This window comes from Leuresthes tenuis, unplaced genomic scaffold, assembly GCF_036924035.1.
Source record: "Leuresthes tenuis unplaced genomic scaffold, fLeuTen1.0.hap1 SCAF_19, whole genome shotgun sequence".
Taxonomy (NCBI): domain Eukaryota; kingdom Metazoa; phylum Chordata; class Actinopteri; order Atheriniformes; family Atherinopsidae; genus Leuresthes; species Leuresthes tenuis.
Genome location: NW_027325373.1, coordinates 31617219 through 31639591, shown reverse-complemented (window position 1 = coordinate 31639591; position 22373 = coordinate 31617219). Strand labels below are relative to the sequence as shown.

The window sequence follows — 22373 nt, the reverse complement described above, 5'->3', positions numbered from 1 at the left end:
TAAAGAATTCAGATTTGATGAGGCTGTGTCTGATGCTGAAGATTGAGAAGCACTAATCGCTGAGGCTGTCTCTAGTGATGTGACACAAGGAGCTGGATTTGATGACTCATTTTGTAAACTCGGGCCGGGTGGCGGAGGCCCGTTTAAATTCAGGACTGACGATTCTAATTCAGGGACGGCTACGTTCTCCTGATTCACCCCCCTACCATGCTGCAGAGTTTGTTCTGCTGCAGCTGGAGAAGGTAAAGAATTCAGATTTGATGAGGCTGTGTCTGATGCTGAAGATTGAGAAGCACTAATCGCTGAGGCTGTCTCTAGTGATGTGACACAAGGAGCTGGTTTTGATGACTCATTTTGTAAACTCGGGCCGGGTGGCGGAGGCCCGTTTAAATTCAGGACTGATGATTCTAATTCATGTAACACATCAATTTGACCATTTTCATCTTCTTCAATATTCATAGGAGATGATTGATAATCGATATTAAGGAGCGCATACTCCAGTGGTGTAAAGTAATCCCACACATGAACCGGTATGGGTATGTTTTCCAAATTTCCCACAGCCTCGGATATTACAGCCGGCACAGCTCTGCCTGCTTGATTATCCATCTTTACACAGAATTGAGAATGGCTAAGAGGGGTTAAGATATCTACTTATATATATATACACACATTTACTTTACTTCGAAATCACGGCCAAGTCACGGTTAATTCTCTGTATAAGAATCTCGCTACTTCTCATGAATGCCCGAGCTCTTGATCTTTCACGTCGGATGGTAGCGTTTCTTTTCCTCCACAGACGAGGGTCGGGCCGGCTTGGAGGATTTATCCGTTCTATTGACAGATCGGCCTCTGTGGTTGAAGGAGAAATAACCATAAAAGTATTTTGAATATACCTGGTTCAGTGATTGTGAATTTAAAAAAAATAAAAATAAAAAATAATAAAAAAAATAAAAAATTTTTTAAAAAATTAAGAATTAAAAATTTAAATTAAAGTTTAAAAAAAAAAAAATTTAAATTAAAAATTAAAAATTTAAATTAAAATAAATGAAATTAAAAGAAATTATATATAAAAAAATTTAAAAAAAAAATAATAATAATAATTTAAAATAATAATAATAATAATAATAATAATAATAATAATAGGCTGTACCTTTCATTAGCCCTTCGACAAGCGACAGTCTGTTGCGCACTCTATTGCACCGCCGATTCTTCACCACGGACCTCACGGGAGCTATAACATCAGATTCTGTCAAATTGAAACACAGTTTAATAGCGTAAAATAGATAAATAAATAAATTTAAAAAAAAAAAAAACCTTGCTTAAGTATACACTATGTGAAATTTGCATAGATGTTACCATGTAATGCTCCCGTTGAATGCAGCACGGATAAGTGGACAGAGCAGTAATAATATATCAACTGGCTTGTTTTACAGGCACCAGACATGAGTTCTACTGGAAAAAAAAAAAAGCTGCGCTCTTTTAACCCCTCTCACCCTTCACCCTCTCCCTATGCGTCACATCCGTGTTGATGACGTATGACGCTTACGCGCTCACGTGAGAAAACAAAAACAATGAGTGATGAGTTTTTTTTAAAAACTTACCCCGCTGATCAGGCTGTTTAGCGAGGGGTCCCTCCCCCCCGCGAGCAACGCTTGGCGCCTCTAATAGCTGCGCCGTTATGCAGCCTAGTAAACCGACAGCCCCTTCAGCCCCTGCAGCTGTGTCGGTATGGTAGCCGCTCACAGGCGACTCGGGTCGTTGGGTTTCTCGTGGGCTGTAAGGTACACTCGGAGGTGTGTGTAGAACAGATGTTTCCTGCCGTCCGTCCTCTGTACTAACACTCGGACACTCAGTTGAAAACTGGTTGTGTTGTACAGGGAGCAGTCTTCGTCGTAGCCGGGATTTATTCAGGGAAAGTCCGTTTCCCCCTCCCGGCACGTTTAAAGTCAATTCACCTTCGAACACGGCTGGGTTCTTCTTTTTTCGGCCTTGCTCCACACTGTTTAGTAAATCTGTGAACAATTACATCTGTTGTTATTTCATTGAAACATTTCACTTGTTAAAGGTTATTAAAGTTAAAGTAACATTACCATAATCGGCTTGCGTCAATATGAAGTCATCCAAATCCTCTGCGTCCAACTCTGGAAATTAACACTCTGTCATGGTGTGGTAATATAATTATACACGCATTCATATGTTTAACATCAGATCTTTTTTACTTACCGTTGAATACTCCTAAGAGTGCCAAAGAACCGCCGGTTGGCTGTGTATGGACGTCAGCTCTTGTTTTCCGTCCTAAAAAAGTTGTTTGTTGTTGGTTTTTTTTTTTTGGTTTTTTTGTTGGTTTTTTTTTTTTTTAAAGTTTTAAGGAGACTTTTTGCGTACCTGTGTCCATGGTTCCTATCCTGTCGGTTGAGCCCCTGACGTAAATGCCTGAACCATTTTATATAGTCTTACCCCCCTCCATAGAAATAAGGGAGTGTTTTAAAAATTTCTTGAAGTGCTAATTTCAACCCATTTGCTCTTCACACTTAGTTTATATCCACCCTACGGTTAGTAACAGATTGATTCTGTTTACTTGTGAAGTAAGACGTTGTCTCATTCCCACACAGCATGGTGCATCCTAGTGAACATCATATATGTTCATTTGTTTACTTGCGAACTAAGACAACGACACATACTGTTTACCACACTGTACTTTGCATTCTTATTGACCCGGGCCATTTGTCCCTAATGTTCAGTGCCACAGCATGATGCATTCTTGAGACCCCTGCAGTTGGCTCTCATAGTGTGAGCTGATCAGTCAGAGCGAGAACTACATGTAAACTTTATGGGCAACCTGTTCTATTAGTGAATTCTCTGTAGATTAGCCCATGATACCATATACAACATGTATGCAAACTAAGAGGGAAACCTTTTTCATGTAATTTAAACCTACCTCTATTTGCTATAAACAACCCATCCTCCGTTCAGTGTCACAGTATGGTGCAGCCAGAGACAACCAGATGTCTGTTAACACCCCCCACCCCCACCCCACCCAAATCCATGCAGTGCTAGCAACACCTGGTAAAAGGAGGACTTTCCAGCACCCTGAGCCTTGCTCGTACGAGACTTAAAATGTTATCTCATTCCCACACAGCATGGTGCATCCTTGTGAACATCATATATGTTCATTTGTTTACTTACGAACTAAGACAAGGACACATACTGTTTACCACACTGTACTTTGCATTCTTATTGACCCGGGCCATTTGCCCCCTACAGCCCAGTGCCGCAGCATGATGCATTCTTACGACCCCCTGCAGTTGGCTCTCATAGTGTGAGCTGATCAGTCAGAGCGAGAACTAGATGTAAACTTTATGGGCAACCTGTTCTATTAGTGAATTCTCTGTAGATTAGCCCATGATACCATATACAACATGTATGCAAACTAAGAGGGAAACCTTTTTCATGTAATTTAAACCTACCTCTATTTGCTATAAACAACCCATCCTCCGTTCAGTGTCACAGTATGGTGCAGCCAGAGACAGCCAGATGTCTGTTAACAGACCCCACCCCACACATCTAATTATTTTCCCATCTTTACCTTACAGGGACCGGTCTTTGAAGCTGTTAAAATGCTGACCACTTCTACAACTTAACCTTTTCTATTAACCCTAACCCTTTCTCTTATTTAAACATTCAACTAATATATTTCTCACAACCTCCTGACTTTAGCTGTAATCATTCTTAACCCTAGCCATAAACTCCCCCTTCCTTCCTTAGATCTCTTCAACAGATGGCTAATCTATGTCAAACAGAGGTCACACGTCAAAATAGCTTGATCGATCGATAAGAGGTCAAAAGTCATATCCCCAGATGTCAGCAAACGGATGTCAAACAAAGGTCACCTGTCATATTAATTTGATTGATCGATAAGAGGTCAGAGGTCACCTGTCAAAATGAGTTTGAATAAAGGCGTCCTTTTATATCTCTTAATACCTAGCCTTAAGCTATGAATGCTATTCAATTCAATTCAATTCAATTAAGTTTTATTACAACAATTGTCATCTCAAGGCGCTTAAATAATATAGTCCAATTCAAGCCAATTGGAATTCAATTCATTGTAATCATAATTCAATGAAATCCAATTAATTAATTTTAAAATAATCCAATTCATTTGTGTAGAGCCAATTCAAAAACAATATCCTAGCTAAGGAAACCAACAGATTGCACCGAAACTTGTCCTCAGCCCAGTCTCCAGTCCTGAGCATGCCTGTGGCGACTGTGGAAAGGAATGGCTCCCTTTTAACAGGAAGAAACCTCTGGCAGAACCACACTCAGGAAGGGTGGCCATCCGCCTCAACCAGCTGGGGTTTGAGAAGACAGAAAAAGGGGGGAACACAAGTTAATAACCACAATAATGTCACATGTACATAATATCATTTGAGAAATTAGACAGGGGAAAAGAGAGCAAAGTGAGGAAAGATATGACAGATGAGGTCCCCCAGCAGTCTAAGCCTATAGCAGCTTAACTATGGGATGTTTCAGGATCACCTGAGCTATCCCTAACTATAAGCTTTATCAAAAAGGAAAGCTTTAAGCCTAATCTTAAAAGTGGGAAGAAGTAAACCTGCAGTTTGGGAGTGAAGTGCTCTGTTAGGAAAATATCTTACTTCTCATATCTTTAAGATATGATGGAGCTTGATCATTAAGAGCTTTATATGTGAGGAGAAGAATCTGAATTGCTATTCCTGGTAGTTCTCATCAGAACTCTGGCTGCAGCATTTTGGATCAGCTGGAGGCTTTTCAGAGAATATGTGGGACAGCTCAATAATAAAGAATTACAGTAGTCCAATCTTAAAGTAACAAATGCATGGACTAGTTTCTCTGCATCACCCTGAGACAAGATGTTCCTGATTTTGGCAATATTACGAAGATGAAAGAAGGCAATCCTAGAAACCTGTTTTATATGAGCGTCAAATGATAAATTCTGGTCAAAAATAACGGTCAAGGTTCCTCACTGTAGAACTAGATGCCAAGGAAATACCATCTCAAGTCACTATATAACTAGACAATTTCTCCCTGAAGCGCTTAGGTCCAAAGAGAACAACTTCAGTTTTGTCTGAATTTAGAAGTAGACAGTTCTGAATCATCCAGGTCTTTATGTCTTTAAGACATGCTTGTCGTCTGACCAACCTATTGGTTTCATCTGGTTTCATAGATAAGTACAGCTGAGTATCATCAGCATAGCAGGTAAAACTAAGTCTATGTTCTTTTCAAATAAAAAGAAGGTGCCTGCTGTTTTACCTTGTATTGCGTCTGCTCAGGGTACCCATATTGAGTCTGTGGCCACTTAAAAATACCTTGGCATAACATTGGACGATAGCCTTTCTTTTAAATGCCATTTTGACCAATCACTGAAGAAACTTAAATTAAATTTGGGGTTTTGCTTTAGAAAAAGAGCCTGTTTTTCTTTTAATGCAAGAAAACATATTGTTGCAGCCACTTTCTTGCCACTCCTGGATTATGGTGATGTTGTTTATATGAATGCCTCTGCTCACTCCCTACATCTACTGGATACTGCATATCAAGGATCTTTGAGATTCATAACTGATTGTAAATACACATCACTGCACATTGTACTGTCTCACTGACTGGTCTTCACTTTCCATGTGCAGAACCACCCACTGGTATCTCTTTATCTATAAATCCATCATTGGACTACTCCCCTCCTATTTGTCCACATACTTGACACGGAAACAGCCTGATCATAGCCTCCGGTCCCTGGATTACATCACATTTGCCATCCCCTCAGTCCGTACTGAACTTGGCAAAAAGGCATTCTCCTATGCTGCGTCTGTAACATGGAACAGGCTCCAATAGAAGCTGAAGCTGTCCAGTTTTATTTCACTAGAGGACTTCAAACTACTTGTAGGAAGGCTGGTGAGGCAGTCAGTGGGAGTCTGCACATGTACGTTACTTAACTGGTTCCTTTTTTCTTTAATTTTATTATTATTAATAATCATATGTTCCTGTTTTGTTTTTGTCTCTTTTACGTTCAGTTAAACTGTAACTTTGTTTTTTGCTGCTGCCTACCTAAAACAGGTCTCTCTTGCAAATGAGACCCTGGGTCTCAATGAGATTTTACCTGTATAAATAAGGGTTAATCAAAAAAAAATAGCAATGGAAATTTATGTCATGCTGTCTAATAATGTTACCTAATGGAAGCATGTATGAAGTAAAAAAATCGGTCCAAGCACAGAACCCTGAGAAATTCCATGACTTACTCTGGTGTGTGAGGAAGATTCTTCATTTACAAGAACAAACTGGAATCTATCAGATAGATATGACTTAAACCAGCCTAATGCAATTCCTTTAATCCCAATAACATCTTCAAATCTCTGTAACAGAATGCTGTAATCGATCGTATCAAATGCAGCACTGACATCCAACAGGGACAAGCACAGACACAAGTCTGCTATCAGAGGCTAAGATGAGATCATTGGTAACTTTAACCAGTGCCGTTTCTGTGCTATGATGCACTCTGAATCCTGACTGAAACTATTCAAACAGTTTATTGCTATGTAAATGATCACAAAGTTGAGCTGCAAATATTTTTTCAAGAACTTTAGACAAAGAAGGGAGATTGGACATAAGTCGATAATTAGCCAACACTTCTGAATCAAGAGTAGGTTGTTTTAAGTAAAGGTTTAGTTACAGCAACGCAACCTTAAAAGTCTGAGGTACATATCCTATCAACAAAGACAGATTGATCAAATCCAATATGGAAATGTCAATTAAGGGGAAAACCTCCTTGAACAGTCTGGTTGGGATTGGGTCTAGAATACAAGTTGATGGTTTAGAAGAGACTATTGCTGTCGTTAGCTCAGAGAGATCAACTGGGCAGAAGCCGTCTAAATACAAATCAGGTTCTAAAGATACTTCTAAAGCTGTATGCTGCACTTGATGACACATCAGTGATAATAGTGGGAAGGATTCCATCAATCTTCTCTCTGATAGAAACAATTTTATTGATAAAGAACATCATGAAATCATCACTGCTAAGAGTTAAAGGAATACATGGCTCAACAGAGCTCAGACTCTTTGTCAGCCTGGCAACAGTGCTGAAAAGAAACCTGGGATTATTCTTATTCTCTTCTATCAATGATGAATAATAAGCAGTTCTCGCTTTACGAAGGGCTTTCTTATACGTTATTAAACTATCTTTCCAGACTAATTGAGACTCTTCTAAATTAGAGGAACGCCACTGTCTCTCCAGCTTTCTTGCAGTCTGCTTTAACGCATGCAGCTATGAATTATACCAAGGAGCCAACCTCTTCTGACCGATTACCTTCCTCAGCTGGGCAACATTGTCCAGTGTTGTACGCATTGAAACAATAGTGCTGTCAACAAGAGAGTCAAGTTCTACTGGAGTAAAAATTTAGGTAGCCGTCCTCTGTCATATCTGCACATGGCAAAAAAAACCAACCACGGTGAAAAAAAAATAATGAAATTAACTCTTTAAAACTGGTAACAGCATTCTCTGATAGACACCTATATGTAAAATTCTTCTCAGAAGCCGTATAGTCAAGGCATATGAATTCAAAAGTTATCAAAAAATGGTCAGACAATACAGGATTTTGAGGGAACACTGTTAACTGTTCACTCTCAATGCCATAAGTCAGAACAAGATCAAGGGTATGATTAAGGCAGTGAGTAGGTCTGTGAACACTTTGAGAAAATCCAATAGTCTAATATAGAATTAAAGTTAATATTTAGGCTGTCATTTTCAGACGGAAATTCAGACAGAAACTCAGAATAAGGGCCAGGTGGTCAATACACAACAACAAACACAAGAGGTTTTTGTGATTTCCACTTTGGGTGGGAAAAACTGGGAATTTGTCATGTTTTTGGATGACTAATAAATTTGTCCCTATTCCTAGAAATTGAGAGCCGCTCCTTCCAAAGTGGGATGGATGCCGTCTCTCCTCATCAGACTAGGTTTTCTCCAGAAATATTGCCAGTTATCTATGTAGCCCACGTTGTTTGCTGGACACCATCTAGACAACCAGCGATTGAAGGAGGACATGCGACTAAACATGTCATCACTGGTCAGATTTGGCAAAGTTGCAGAGCGATGCAACATTAATTTTAGTGACCTCCAATTGGCGTAACCGGGTGTCATTACTGCCGACATGAATAACTATTTTACTGTATTTACGCTTATCCTTAGCCAGCAGTTTCAAATAGGATTCTATGTTGCCCGCTCTGGCCGCTGGAATACATGCGACTATGGTCTCTGGTGTCACTAATAACACGACGATAGAGCTGCCAATTACCAGGGTTTTGTCCTCAGCGGGTGTGTCGCTGAGTGGGGAAAATCTCTTTGAAACGTGGACAGGTTGATGGTGAACCACAGGCTTGACTTTAGGATTATGACTCCTCTTCCTGACAGTCACCCAGCCACACTGAGGTCCCGGCTGCTCGGAATCTGCTAGGGGACAACTAATAGAGTTAGCTAGACCAGTTGGCTCCACACTAGCTAAAGGCGCCTGGCTCGCTATCAGATGGTTTTCAACAGTGCAGAGCCGAGCTTCCAATTCAGATAAACTCGCCTCCAAAACTACAAAAAGACTACATTTGTTACATGTACGATTATCACTAAAGGAGGCAGAGGAGTAACTAAACATCTGACACACAGAGCAGGTGAAAGCAGGTGAAAGCAGGAGATGGAGGAAGAGAACTGGTAGCCATGCTAAGCTAGAGAACCCGACACACCGCTAAAAAGTGAAAAATAAAGACTAAAGATCTGTAAGAGTGAGCATTAGAATATAACAAGTATGCAATAGAGTTAACTATGCAAGATGTTTAAATTATAGGGAGAAATAAGGTGATTATTAGTAGTTCAAGAGGAGCCAGAAATGTCACAGTACACACACAAGGCAACAGGAAGTGATGCAATACGTCTTACCGCAAAAGAAAGCCGCAAAGTCGCAAGCCAGTTGATAACAATGAATAATGAAAGGAGAACAATTAAAAATAAAAAATCACTTGCACTCTCTTTTTTCTGCACTGTAATCTGGTACAACATATTGTATCAGAGCTGCGACCGGCGTTTGTGCGCAACAGCGAGGAGCCATGCGCTGCTTGTGCCCACAGGTGATGTGCACACTGGGGTTCCTAGCAACTGGGGCATTTCAGAAGGAGCTGGAAAACTGATTGGGACTGTGCCAGTCGACCCTGAGTTGAACAGCCCAACATTAAAGCGTTATTTTAAGCGAGAGCCAGTTTTCCTAATGTAATCGGAGCTATCACTGCACACACATTGCTATAAAAGTGCCAATAATTTGTATATGTCAAGTAGTAATATTTTCATTTGATCAGTTCTCATATGCGGTGCGCAAATGCAACCAACATTGTGATGAGGTGGCCTTCAACGCATGATTCATACATTCTGAGTAACAGCATTGTTGGGAACAAACTACAAGGTGGCACTGTGCGCGATGGGTGGCTTCTTGGCGAGTAACTTTATTTGTGTAATTGTCCTAATATTATTCCCTGTGACGTGCATTGAGCATGTGCGCCCCCAATGTCCATCCCGTCTTCACAACATCATTACTAGTTGGTGGTTAAAGTTAACTTGCTGTTTTTTGCTGGTTAAACTACAGCTTAAGATCTTCCTAACAAGCCCCTGATCAAAACCCTGTGCGTAAAGTGTGAAATGTCTTTATCAGCCTCACCTTTTCCCCTGTGCACTTCTGTCACCCACATGTGCTCACACCACCCCTGAAAGAGCAGTGTCACCCACAGCTGTACCGACTCCCTGTTCAAACAATGAGGCCTCTGGTCACTGCAGACACAGTCATGTACACACTTCATGCCGACGGATCACATGCCTGAATTCCAAGATGTAAACCACGGCGGACCGAAAGCACAAGAAAACATCTAAAATACACGTGAAACCATCTACAGGCCACAAATGTTTTGGTATATTCCTCTGTGGAGTGATGACTCCAAATTGGAGGTAGGTACTGGAAACCTGCAGCATATAGCATACATCATAGATTAAATTTAATACCAGAATATCTTCATTAAAATGATTGTGTCATATGTGAGGAAGCTGAAGCATTTATCTTCCAACTGGACAATGATCCAAAAGATACTTCAAATTCTAGCAAGGCTACAGAGAAAGTCCTGGAACTAAAGATTCAAAGATTGAAAAATAACTCTTCATTGATCTCAGATGGTAAATTATAGTGCTGCAGTATAATTTATAATTAAAATAATGTTGTTGTTATAGATGGTTTTAGTTCAGCAGTAACATAGCTGATGGTGTCACTCACAGTAACACAGGGACAACATGATTACACCATCTGTTGTTAACAAGCTCTGTCATCCTTTACTGTTACCTCTCTGTCTGCAGTCTCTGTCTGTTCACATAGTCTTAAAACTGAGTAGTGACGTATAAAGGGTGGTTCCACAAAGTATTAGAGATGCTTCTCATTAAGGAGTTGAACAAATACAACTCCGTCACTCAGCATTTCTTTATTATATTCTTCTGATGAACTTAATTGGTAATGGGGGTTGAATATGTTAATCATCTATCACATTAAAACCACCAGCCTGATATTATGTGGGCTTCCCTTTGTGTTGCTATAAACAGGCATGAACACCAGATTTCTGGGGTGTGCTGTTGTGTCTCACTGGCACGTTTTGGTGCTTTTGGGTCCAGAGTCCCAGGTTCTACAAGCCTCAGTTGTGGCTGATCTGTTGGGATCCAGCAGACGGAGGACATCTGTGATAGTTTAGAGAGACTTAAAAATAGAACGCCATGTTATGAAAAATTCATATAGTTTGGGCAGCCTGACATGACCTGAGAATGCCAGCAGAACTTGATTTGTGCTTTTCTGTCCGTAAATGAGGAATTTTTTCACACAGCTGTCAACTGAGAAAGACAAGCTTCGGTTGTTTTTTGTGGGACCAGCATGATTAATATAACACCCCTTCACGACATAATGCAGTGTTCAAATGTCGTGCCCAATGAGATATTTTTCAATTTTGTCATGGATTTATCTTGTGTTTTCCTGATTGATCATGTGGAGTGTACAGCTCTCATGATTGTATATTAATATCTGCCTCTGTGCCTGTTTCCATCTCCATAATATTCCAGTCAGTAATGCAGCCCAGAGGCAAAGCACAGTAAATGCTTTCATAACAGAACGTAAAATTTTACAAATGCAGGGAGGGATTGTAGAAAATCTTTGTGAAAATGAAAGATGAAAGAGTCACAGAGGAGGTCAAACACACAAGGATATGTCAGCTGAACCTGTTCTTTATTTGAGAAGAAGATTTATTCCGTTGCATGCTTTCGTTCCCCTGTTGTTTGCCAGGTCATCAACAGAAGCTTTACACTTCCTCTGGGCTCATGTGTTCCTCTTCAGTTGGATGGTAATGATATAAAGCCTTAAATGTGTATATAATGAATCATAGTGCCACTTCACAGCCATGTCCATCTCAGGAAGGTATTTCTGGAAGCTCTCCTGTGGGCTGAATGCATGACAGCCCATGTAATTCAATGGGAAACTGCAGCACACAGCCTTATGGGAGCTGCCTCCCATTGTAGTCCGTCATTACAGTCCAGCTCTGGCTGAAATTGGCTTTCTGAGACTCTGAGACTAAGGTTGTTTTCTGTGCTGTTTATATGCTGTTTATGTGCAGAAACTCCAAGCTGCTTTCCTCTGGTAAATTTATTGAAGGTACAGTGTCTCCCCTAAAAGTCAAGAATGCGTTGCTTCCATTCGCCCAAGAGGATGAAAATCTCATTAAAGACAGAAAGTCGTGGTTGAATTGTGTTTTCTAATAGCACGCTGCATCAGCTGTGTAATGATAATCAAAGCGGGAACTCTGAGACACCAATTGAGAGCCTCTCTATCATGAAGAATATTAGCACAGAAAAATCTTTCAGACTTTATATTGATTTAATTACAGACTTTAATCACGATTTTTGAGAATTTGGATAAAACAGGTTTTGATTTTGAAAATGCAAGAAATCTAAAACTGATTGGTGAATTGGTTCCATCTCTTATTAAAAGTGTTTTTCATGTGTTCATTTAGTTTTTGTCAATATAGTTAGATACAGTAAAAAGCTAATCCTTCTTATTAGTCTCAGGTTTTAGTGCAGGCTTATTGTTCCACCATCTTAGTTCCACATATCTGGTTTTACATGCTGAATACCAGCTTTTGATAATTCTTTCTATTCTCATGTGTAATCTTCTAAAAACTCTTACGTCATGGAACTTTAGAAGATCTATAAAAGATAGCAGTTTTGGACTTAAAGAAGCACATTTTCAATCCTAAAGAGATGATTACTTTCATAAATCTAAAGCTTTTGAGGAACAGATTGGAAATTACATACACTGATGGCCCAGGTTTAGCAAACAGTTTAAACCTTTTCAGTAATAAAATCAAAATGTTTTTGCTTAATAGCTTTATCAGATTAACTTTAAGTCTATTTTCAAAAGCATTCAAATTTCTTAAACATCTTGAACTGTATTTCTGCAGCAGAAGCTGAGGGAGCATGCTAAGATTTTGGGAGACTCTTTTTTACTCCCAAATCATCTCATAATTATGTTTGGTCAGGACCCACAGGAGAGATCAACTGAAATGATGGTACAAATTTTATCTATATACAAAGAATCAACACAGTGAGTGCTCCCGCCTCAGGTGGAGGAGTTTAAGCATCTCTGGATCTTGTTCTTAGTGATTCTTAGTTGGAGTTAGAGATGGACAGATGGATCGGGGTTTCATCAACAGTAATGAGGGCACTGCTCCGGTCTGTTGTGGTAAAGAGGGAGCTGAGCCGGAAGGAGGAGCTTTCAGTTTACTGCTCCATCTTTGTTCCAACCCTCACTTATGTTCCTGTGGTCTTGGTAGTGACCAAAAGAATGAGATTATGGAAACGAGAGGCTGAAATGAGTTTCAAATCATAAAGGTTCAAATGAATCATAGGTCACTTGAGAAAGTGTTAACAGATTAAATGACCCGATAAATGATAAATGTGTTTGTTTTGGGAGAATTTAGCCATAAAAAAGCTGCTAAAACTGCATGCCATTCTTTTCTATTTCCACTCCAACTGTCTAATGAATGCAATACACCAAATGAATAACACAAGATCCTGTTTCAGAATATTCCAGAATGATCCTAAAACAGCATGTAGTTAATATTATATTCAAAGAGCTGTTCGTTTGGATCAACAGTCGATAAAACCCCTGGCAATTACTTCTCCCATCATCCCCCACTCTCATTTAAATGATCACATTTCTCACTGGGCACTTTTACCTGCAACAGCTGTGACATTATCAGAGATGGACCTTTTCAAATTGCCTGACTTTCTCAAAAATGGCCCTTTTTGGGACCATTTTTGTCTTTTTTATCTCAAAGTTTCAATTTGCCATGAGCCTGTGAGGCTCAGGGAAAGAGCAAAGCTTTGTTATTCTGACTACGGGCGATGTGAAAGTGACTGTGAGTCATTCATCAGTGTGGAGACACGGCATGCTGATCTGTGCGAGAGTGTCAAGTACTTAGGGCCCTTCAGTGTAACACCAAAGGCTGCCATTGATTGGCCATGACATTTTCTGTAATGGTGATGCCATTCTGTTTGTCTCCGTGTGCATGTAGCTGCAGGTGGCTGTCACAGTGTGGAGGTGTGTGAAAGTAAGAGAAAAGGAAGAAAGTATTTTACCTCTTGATCTTTGGTATGTCTTCACTTGTTCCATACTGTCACAGGAGAAACAAGTGATGATATTTCATAGTGGAAAAATTTGAAATTGGGATTGGAATTTATTTTCATTCAAAAAACAAAAATACGAGTTGTGGTTTATTCTTCATGGAAGAATCACATAATATACTTTTTTAATTTTGCTGCATTACATATTTACTCTTTTTTTCTTGCAAACAGGTCATCTTTGCTCTTTAAGGTAAAGGCGATCAAAATATGAAACAGACGTAATTGAGCATCTCGTCTCCTGCCTTTTTTTTTATCCTCAGGTAGCCTCCTTTCTCGTCTACAAAAGACTAATTTCTCTATATTTTTATTCCATCTGATGGGAACCTTCTTTGGGAACTTCTTTTCTTCTCTCCTCTTGGTGTCATCTGTCCATACATCCTCTGCAAGCCTCCTTTTTTGTGTCCTCATCAGGATGACACTGATTCTCTTCATCTTCATTTCATTTCACATCCTTTGTTAGCCTCTTTTCTTCTCATCTGCTGCCCTCCATCAGTCTCCTCTCTTCTTCTGTCCTCTTTAAATGTAGATTCTCCTCTCTTATTGTGTCTTTCCTCTTCTCCCCTCCTTGGATAGCTTCAAATTTTCTAAACTCTTCTTGAACCCCCTTTCCCCTAATCTCCCCAGGAAAGTTATTCTATTCTCATCTTGCTTCCTTGTCTCCTTTCTCCTTTTCCCTTGTCTGCTTTTGAAGGCCTAATTTCTTCTTTGCTTGTCTCCTCCCACCTCCCTCAATGCCTCTTCAATCTGTCCAGAGGTTGTCATTCTGTTACTCGAGTGGGTCACTCACACTTAAACCTGGCAGTTTGTTAAGAAAATGCTCAGTAGTGGATGACTGTCTCAGGTCACACTGGGTGAAGCAACACTTCAGTTATCAGAACACAAGCATTCCTCAAGAAGAACATGACAAACTTGTGTATCAACATCTGAGAATAACTGATCTCTTATTTTAGCTTTATGCATCTCTTGATATGCTGCTGTCATGGTAACTAAAAAGACAATCTTAAGAAACGATTTGTTCACTGAGGTAGAAGTAGTAAAGGTTGACCTGTAATATAAGAGCTCGGTTTTCAAGATATAGTCTGGTGGTATGTTTTTTTTTTTCTTTGTGATAAACACAATCTTACAGTCCAACAGTGAACTAATCCTTAACACTCTCTCTTTGCAGTCTCTAATCATAATTTTAAAGTGAGGTGGAACTTGTTGGTTTTGACTTACAATCTGTGTATTTGCAGTTATTGATCATGAGTTGGAGCTTTTCCAATAACTATCTTAGACTGGTCCAACTTGTCATGGAGTTGATAATTGGGACTTGACATGATGTGGACCTCCATCCATCCATCATCTACCGCTTATCCGGGGGTCGGGTCGCGGGGGCAGCAGCTTTAACAGAGAAACCCAGACGTCCCTGTCCCCGGCCACTTCATCAAACTCTTCCGGGGGGACCCCGAGGCGTTCCCAGGCCAGCCGAGAGACATAGTCTCTCAAACGTGTCCTGGGTCTTCCCCGGGGTCTCCTCCCAGTGGGACGCGCCCGGAACACCTCACCAGGGAGGCGTCCAGGGGGCATCCTAAATAGATGCCCGAACCACCTCATCTGACTCCTCTCAATGCGGAGGAGCAGCGGTTCTACTCCGAGCCCCTCCCGGATGACTGAGCTTCTCACCCTATCTCTAAGGGAGAGCCCAGACACCCTGCGGAGGAAACCCATTTTGATCTCAATCTCGTTCTTTCGGTCACTACCCACAACTCGTGACCATAGGTGAGGATGGGAACGTAGATTGACCAGTAAATAGAGAGCTTCGCCTTCTGGCTCAGCTCCTTCTTCACCACGACGGGCAGAGCCCGCAACACTGCAGACGCTGCACCGATCTGCCCATCAATCTCACGCTCCATTCGTCCCTCACTCGTGAACAAGACCCCGAGATACTTGAACTCCTCCACTTGGGGAAGGATCTCCGACCCGGAGAGAGCATTCCACCTTTTTCCGACTGAGGACCATGGTCTAGGATTTGGAGGTGCTGATGATGTGGACCTGTTCATTTCAATTTGGGATTTACCACAACTGCATGAAACTTCCATTTTTGACTGTCCCATGTTGTCTCGCATAATATAGACATTGTACTTGGGACTCAACCTGGTCCTGGTGAAGCGATTTACTGTACCTGTATTGTTATCTTAATTTTTCTAAAACAAGCAACAATTAAAAAAAACAAAAAAAAAACAACTGGTTATCATGATTCAAGAGAGTCCAACTCTGTAAGATATTACCTAAAAAAATTTTTTTTAAAACAGAAAGCACTCAGAACTTATTTTTGTCATTCATAATCAAGTCTACTACCATTTAAAACCATTTAAAACTGATTGAATTATTTGACCTGTTCAAAAGCCAGCAAAGTGCCACACATTGAACCACCATGTGCCACACATTGAACCACCATGTTTCACTGCCTGACATAATCCTTTATAATCACAAATGCACACATTGTGTATGAATGCATGTGGTAACCTATATATACTGTTATGCTGCCCTGAAAAAATGAAAAAAGTATTTATTCATATTCAGCTAAAAACGGTCCAAGAAATATGCTACTTGTGCCCACATGTTTGATTATAACAATTAATTAGGTAGAAACTAATTAGCTTGGAGCCACAGAGCAAGGGATGAGAGATGCGCTAACATATTAGATTTTGGGAAATAAAGACATTCAATTAAAAAACATTGTCACTGAGTGAAAAAAGATTGGCATTAGGTAAGAAACTCACAAACAATAAAAATATACACTTTGTTCCTGTGCGTCAGTTTTCATGATGATCACCTGAATCTCCAACAAAACGTTCAAATCGCCTCCAGGTCTGAATGAGAAGAAGCAGACCTGTCCTTTGAAGAGACTTTTATTCATTTCTCTTGTGGCTATGACACATTATCTAAACTCGCAGTCCACAAAAGTCACCCAAGTGTGGGAGAGCAAATTAGTTTAATCTACGATATTTTCATAAAAATGCTTTTTATGTAATTTCTGTACGAATTTGTGAAGATAGTGACATTAGAGAGTGTCACTAGTTTTGTCACAGTTTCCTTATTTCACACCTGTAGGTCAAGTTGAGTTTTTTGTCCTGTCTCCACGTTTGTTTTGTGACTTCCTGTTTTATTTTGAAAATTAACTCTCCTCTCGTTTCAGGTTCCGTGCCCTTCCTCATGTGTCACCAGTCTGATTGTCTTCCCTGATTCCTGATTGTGTCCACCTGTTCCCCCATTTCCCTCATGTGTACTTATAGTCTGCGTCTCCCCTTGTCCTGTGACAGTGTGTCATGTGCATTCGTCTTGAACACCAGCCTTATTCCCATTGTCAAGGCAAGTCATAGTTTTGTACGTCCCAAACCACGTTTTTGTGAGTTTTTTTGTTGGGCTTTGCCATTTAGCTTATTTATGTTCTCATAGAATAGTATTGTTTGTAAATTCCTTGTTAAAGAGGGATTCTTAGTTTGGCCCTGTGCTGTTTTTTACTTCACAGCTCTTCAAGTAATATCAGAGCTTTTTCTGTTTGTGATTTGTTATTTTCTTATTTCCTCGATAAGAGAGATTTTGGTTTGGCTTTTTGCCGTTTTGACTTAGCAGCTCTTTGAGTTTAATCGGAGCATTTAGTTCTGCTTGTTAATTTCTTATTTCCTTGCTAAGAGAGGTTTTTGTTTGTTTCTCGTCTTTTTGTACGTCCTGGCTCTGTTAGTGTAGTCTGAGCCCGTTCCTGTTCTTCCCTCTTTGGAGGAGTTTTTTTTTTTGTTTCCAGGAATTTCCCTGTGTTTTTTGTTTGAAAATAAATATTGTCAGCTGAACCTGATCTTTGCGTCCAAGTCCTCTTCGAGAGTTCCCTCTGTGACAAATAATGGTTCAAGCTAAGATTTTAAAACAAAAATAGGTTTTATTCTGTATGATAGACTCATGACTTATAAGATAAACAATGCAAGCAAAGTCTGTCCAGTTTCAGAAATAGCGGTGCAAACTCAGCAGGGTAAACAGAAATAAAACTAAAACTTTAAAACTACAGACTAACAACAAAAAACATCCATAATTGTTATCACATACATACCCATCCAACTGAGTCTCCATGTCGTTACTATGGTTACTACTAATCAACAATCTTCTTTCTTTGTCGTTCTTAAGCCAAGCCATAGATACATCAGTGAACAGTGAAATCTTCGAGCAGTGAGAGCACGAATTGAACCGCCAACCTTCAGGTTGTTGGACAGTGTACAAACCACTATAGTAAAAGTGTGGTATAGAGCATATGAACATTGGTTTATAATAGAGGGTATACACCAACTTCACTGTTCTGTCTAGACATGTGCAGAACACTTAAATTGACAGTCCCTGAGTGGCAAAATATTCAGGTCGGTGGTTAAAACTTCTGCTTCCCCGGGTCACTTGTCGAGGCGTCCTTGGGCAAGACACTGAACCCCACGTTGCCTACCAATGCATAAATCGGTGCATGAATGTGTGTGAATATAGTAGGAAGCACTGTGTAGCTATATAGATGAAGACGTGCTGTATGAGTGTGGGAGTGAATGGGTGAATGTGGCATGTAGTGTTAAAAACACTTTGAGTGGTCAGCCAGACTACACTAGACTCAGTGACATCAGTGTCATCACCAGACTTTTTTTTTTTAAGCCACTTTCATATCAAACCATTTCTTCTTTATCTCGGTGACATTACAAACTACAGGTGACACGGAATTAACAGCACTCGTAATCGCTTTCTTCGATTTAGCAGGTCTTGCAATTCCACCGCTGACGCTGCTAAAAATGACAGATTTTCCTTTTTGGATCTCTGAAATCAGAACTTCAATCTCAGAGCCTGTAAAGTTTTTCTTTTTGCACCTTAATGCCATTGTCATGACTCAATACTAAACACTTCCTGCTCTGATTTCCTTTTGTTTGTATCTTTTCATACCATTACCGCTGAATGTGTGTGGCTGACGGCTTTGCTTTGCGGTAAGACGTATTGCATCACTTCCTGTTGCTTTGTGTGTGCACTGTGACAGTTCTCGCTCTTCTTGAACTACTAATAATCACCTTATTTCTCCCTATAATTTACACATCTTGCATAGTTAACTCTATCCCATACTTGTTATATTCTAACGCTCACTCTTACAGATCTTTAGTTTTTATTTTTCACTTTTTAGCGGTGTGTCTGGTTCTCTAGCTTAGCATGGCTACCAGTTCTCTTCCTCTATCTCCTGCTTTCACATGCTCCATGTGTCAGATGTTTAGTTACTCCTCTGCCTCCTTTAGTGGTAATGGTACATGTAACAAATGTAGTCTTTTTGTAGTTTTGGAGGCAAGGTTATCTGAATTGGAAGCTCGGCTCTGCACTGTTGAAAACCACCCGATAGCGAGCCAGGCCCCTTTAGTCAGTGCGGCACCACCAAGCGTAGCTAGCTCTGTTAGTCGCCCCCGAGCAGATCCCGAGCAGCCGGGACTTAAGAGTGGCTGGGTGACTGTCAGGAAGAGGAGTCATAGTCCTAAAGTCAAGCTGTCAGCACTAACAGGTTCACCATCAACCTGTCCACGTTTCAAATAGATTTTCTCCACTCAGCGACACTGAGGACAAAACCCTGGTAATTGGCAGCTCTATAGTCAGAAACGTGGCATTAGCGACACCAGCGACCATAGTCAAATGCATTCCAGGGGCCAGAGCGGGCGACATAGAATCATAGAATCCTATTTAAAACTGCTGGCTAAGGATAAGCGTAAATACGGTAAAATAGTTATTCACGTCGGCGGTAATGACACCCGGTTACGCCAATCGGAGGTCACTAAAATTAATGTTGCATCGGTGTGTAATTTTGCCAAAACAATGTCGGACTCCGTAGTTTTCTCTGGACCCCTGCCAAATCTGACCAGTGATGACATGTTTAGCCGCATGTCCTCATTCAATCGCTGGTTGTCTAGATGGTGTCCAGCAAACAACGTGGGATACATAGATAATTGGCAATCTTTCTGGAGAAATCCTGGTCTGATGAGGAGAGACGGCATCCATCCCACTTTGGAAGGAGCTCTTCTAATTTCTAGAAATATGGACGAATTTATCAGTCATCCAAAAACATGACATCCCAGGGTTGAGACCAGGATGCAGAGTTGTAGTCTTACACACTTCTCTGCGGCTTCCCACCTGATGCTGCCCCCCCCCCCCCCCCCCCCTCAATCAAAAAACACAAAAGGAGCAAATCCTCTTGTGCAAAAAAAATTTAAAACAAAAACTTTAACTGAACAAAAACATCAAACTATTAAATGTGGTTTGCTGAATATTAGATCTCTCCCTTTGAAGTCTCTGTTAGTGAATGATTTGATTTGTAATCATCATATTGATATATTTTGTCTTACAGAAACCTGGCTGCAGCAGGAGGATCATGTTAGCATTAATGAATCAACTCCCTCTGACTATTTAAATGTTCATGTTCCTAGAACCACAGGCAGAGGAGGAGGAGTGGCAGCTACCTTCAGATCAGGGTTACTAATCAGTCCTAGACCCAAGATTAGTTTTAGCTCTTTTGAATCTCTGATTCTCAGTTTTTCCCACCCAAAGTGGAAATCACAAAAACCTCTTGTGTTTGTTGTTGTGTATCGTCCACCTGGCCCTTATTCTGAGTTTCTGTCTGAATTCTCAGGGTTTTTATCCCAGTTAGTGCTGAGTACAGATAAAGTCATTGTAGTGGGTGACTTTAATATTCATGTAGATGTTGAAAATGACAGCCCAAATATTAACTTTAATTCTACATTAGACTATTGGATTTTCTCAAAGTGTTCACAGACCTAATCACTGCCTTAATCCCTTGACCTTGTGCTGACTTATGGCATTAAGAGTGAACAGTTAACAGTGTTCCCTCAAAATCCTGTCTTGTCTGACCATTTTTTGATTACTTTTGAATTTATATGACTTGACTATACGGCTTCTGAGAAGAATTTTACATATAGGTGTCTATCAGAGAATGCTGTTACCAGTTTCAAAGAGTTAATTTATCATCTTTTTCTTCACTGCCATGTGCAGATATGACAGAGGACGGCTACCTAATTTTTACTCCAGTAGAACTTAACTCTCTTGTTGACAGCACTATTGTTTCAATGCGTACAACACTGGACAATGTTGCCCCTCTGAAAAGGAAGGTAATCAGTCAGAAGAGGTTGGCTACTTGGTATAATTCACAGCTGCATGCGTTAAAGCAGACTGCAAGAAAGCTGGAGAGACAGTGGCGTTCCTCCCATTTAGAAGACTCTCAATTAGTCTGGAAAGATAGTTTAATAACGTATAAGAAAGCACTTCGTAAAGCTAGAACTGCTTATTATTCATTATTGATTTTCAGCACTGTTGCCAGGCTGACAAAGAGTCCGAGCTCTGTTGAGCCATGTATTCCTTTAACTCTCAGCAGTGATGATTTCATGAGATTCTTCATCAATAAAATTGTTTCTATCAGAGAGAAGATTAATGGAATCCTTCCCACTATTATCACTGATGTATCATCAAGTAGAGGAGCTTTAGAAGTATCTTTCGAACCTGAATTGTATTTAGACAGCTTCTGTCCAGTTGATCTTTCTGAGCTAACAACAGCAATAGTCTCTTCTAAACCATCAACTTGTATGTTAGACCCAATCCCAACCAGACTGTTCAAGGAGGTTTTCCCCTTAATTGACACTTCCATATTGTATTTGATCAATCGGTCTTTGTTGATAGGATATGTACCTCAGACTTTTAAGGTTGCTGTAATTAAACCTTTACTTAAAAAACCTACTCTTGATTCAGAAGTGTTGGCTAATTATCGACCTATATCCAATCTCCCTTTTTTGTCTAAAGTTCTTGAAAAAATAGTTGCAGTCCAACTTTGTGATCATTTACATAGAAATAATCTGTTTGAAGAGTTTCAGTCAGGATTCAGAGTGCATCATAGCACAGAAACGGCACTGGTGAAAGTTACCAATGATCTCCTGTTAGCTTCTGATAGCGGACTTGTTTCTGTGCTTGTCCTGTTGGATCTCAGTGCTGCATTTGATACGATCGATCACAGCATTCTGTTACAGAGACTTGAACATGTTATTGGGATTAAAGGAACTGCATTAGGCTGGTTTAAGTCATATTTATCTGATAGATTCCAGTTTGTTCTTGTAAATGAAGAATCTTCCTCACACGTTGGAGTAAGTCATGGAGTTCCTCAGGGTTCTGTGCTTGGACCGATTCTTTTTACTTTATACATGCTTCCATTAGGTAACATTATCAGACAGCATGGCATAAATTTCCATTGTTATGCTGATGATACTCAGCTGTACTTATCTATGAAACCAGATGAAACCTACAGGTTGGTCAGGCTACAAGCCTGTCTTAAAGACATAAAGACCTGGATGACTCAGAACTGTCTGCTTTTAAATTCAGACAAAACTGTTATAGTTATATAGTTACTCTAGATGGTATTTCCTTGGCTTCTAGTTCTACAGTGAGGAACCTTGGAGTTATTTTTGACCAGAATTTATCATTTGACGCACATATAAAACTGGTTTCTAGGACTGCCTTCTTTCACCTTCGTAATATTGCTAAAATCAGGAACATCCTGTCTCAGGGTGAT

General features: G+C 40.1%; 2 pseudogenes; one reads left to right on the top strand and one right to left on the bottom strand.

Moving 5' to 3' along the window:
* Positions 1 to 7921: 7921 nt before the first annotated feature.
* Positions 7922 to 13634, bottom strand: LOC140276756 (uncharacterized; annotated as a pseudogene).
* Positions 13635 to 18970: 5336 nt separating this feature from the next.
* LOC140276754 (uncharacterized) lies at positions 18971 to 19870 on the top strand (annotated as a pseudogene).
* Positions 19871 to 22373: the final 2503 nt, after the last annotated feature.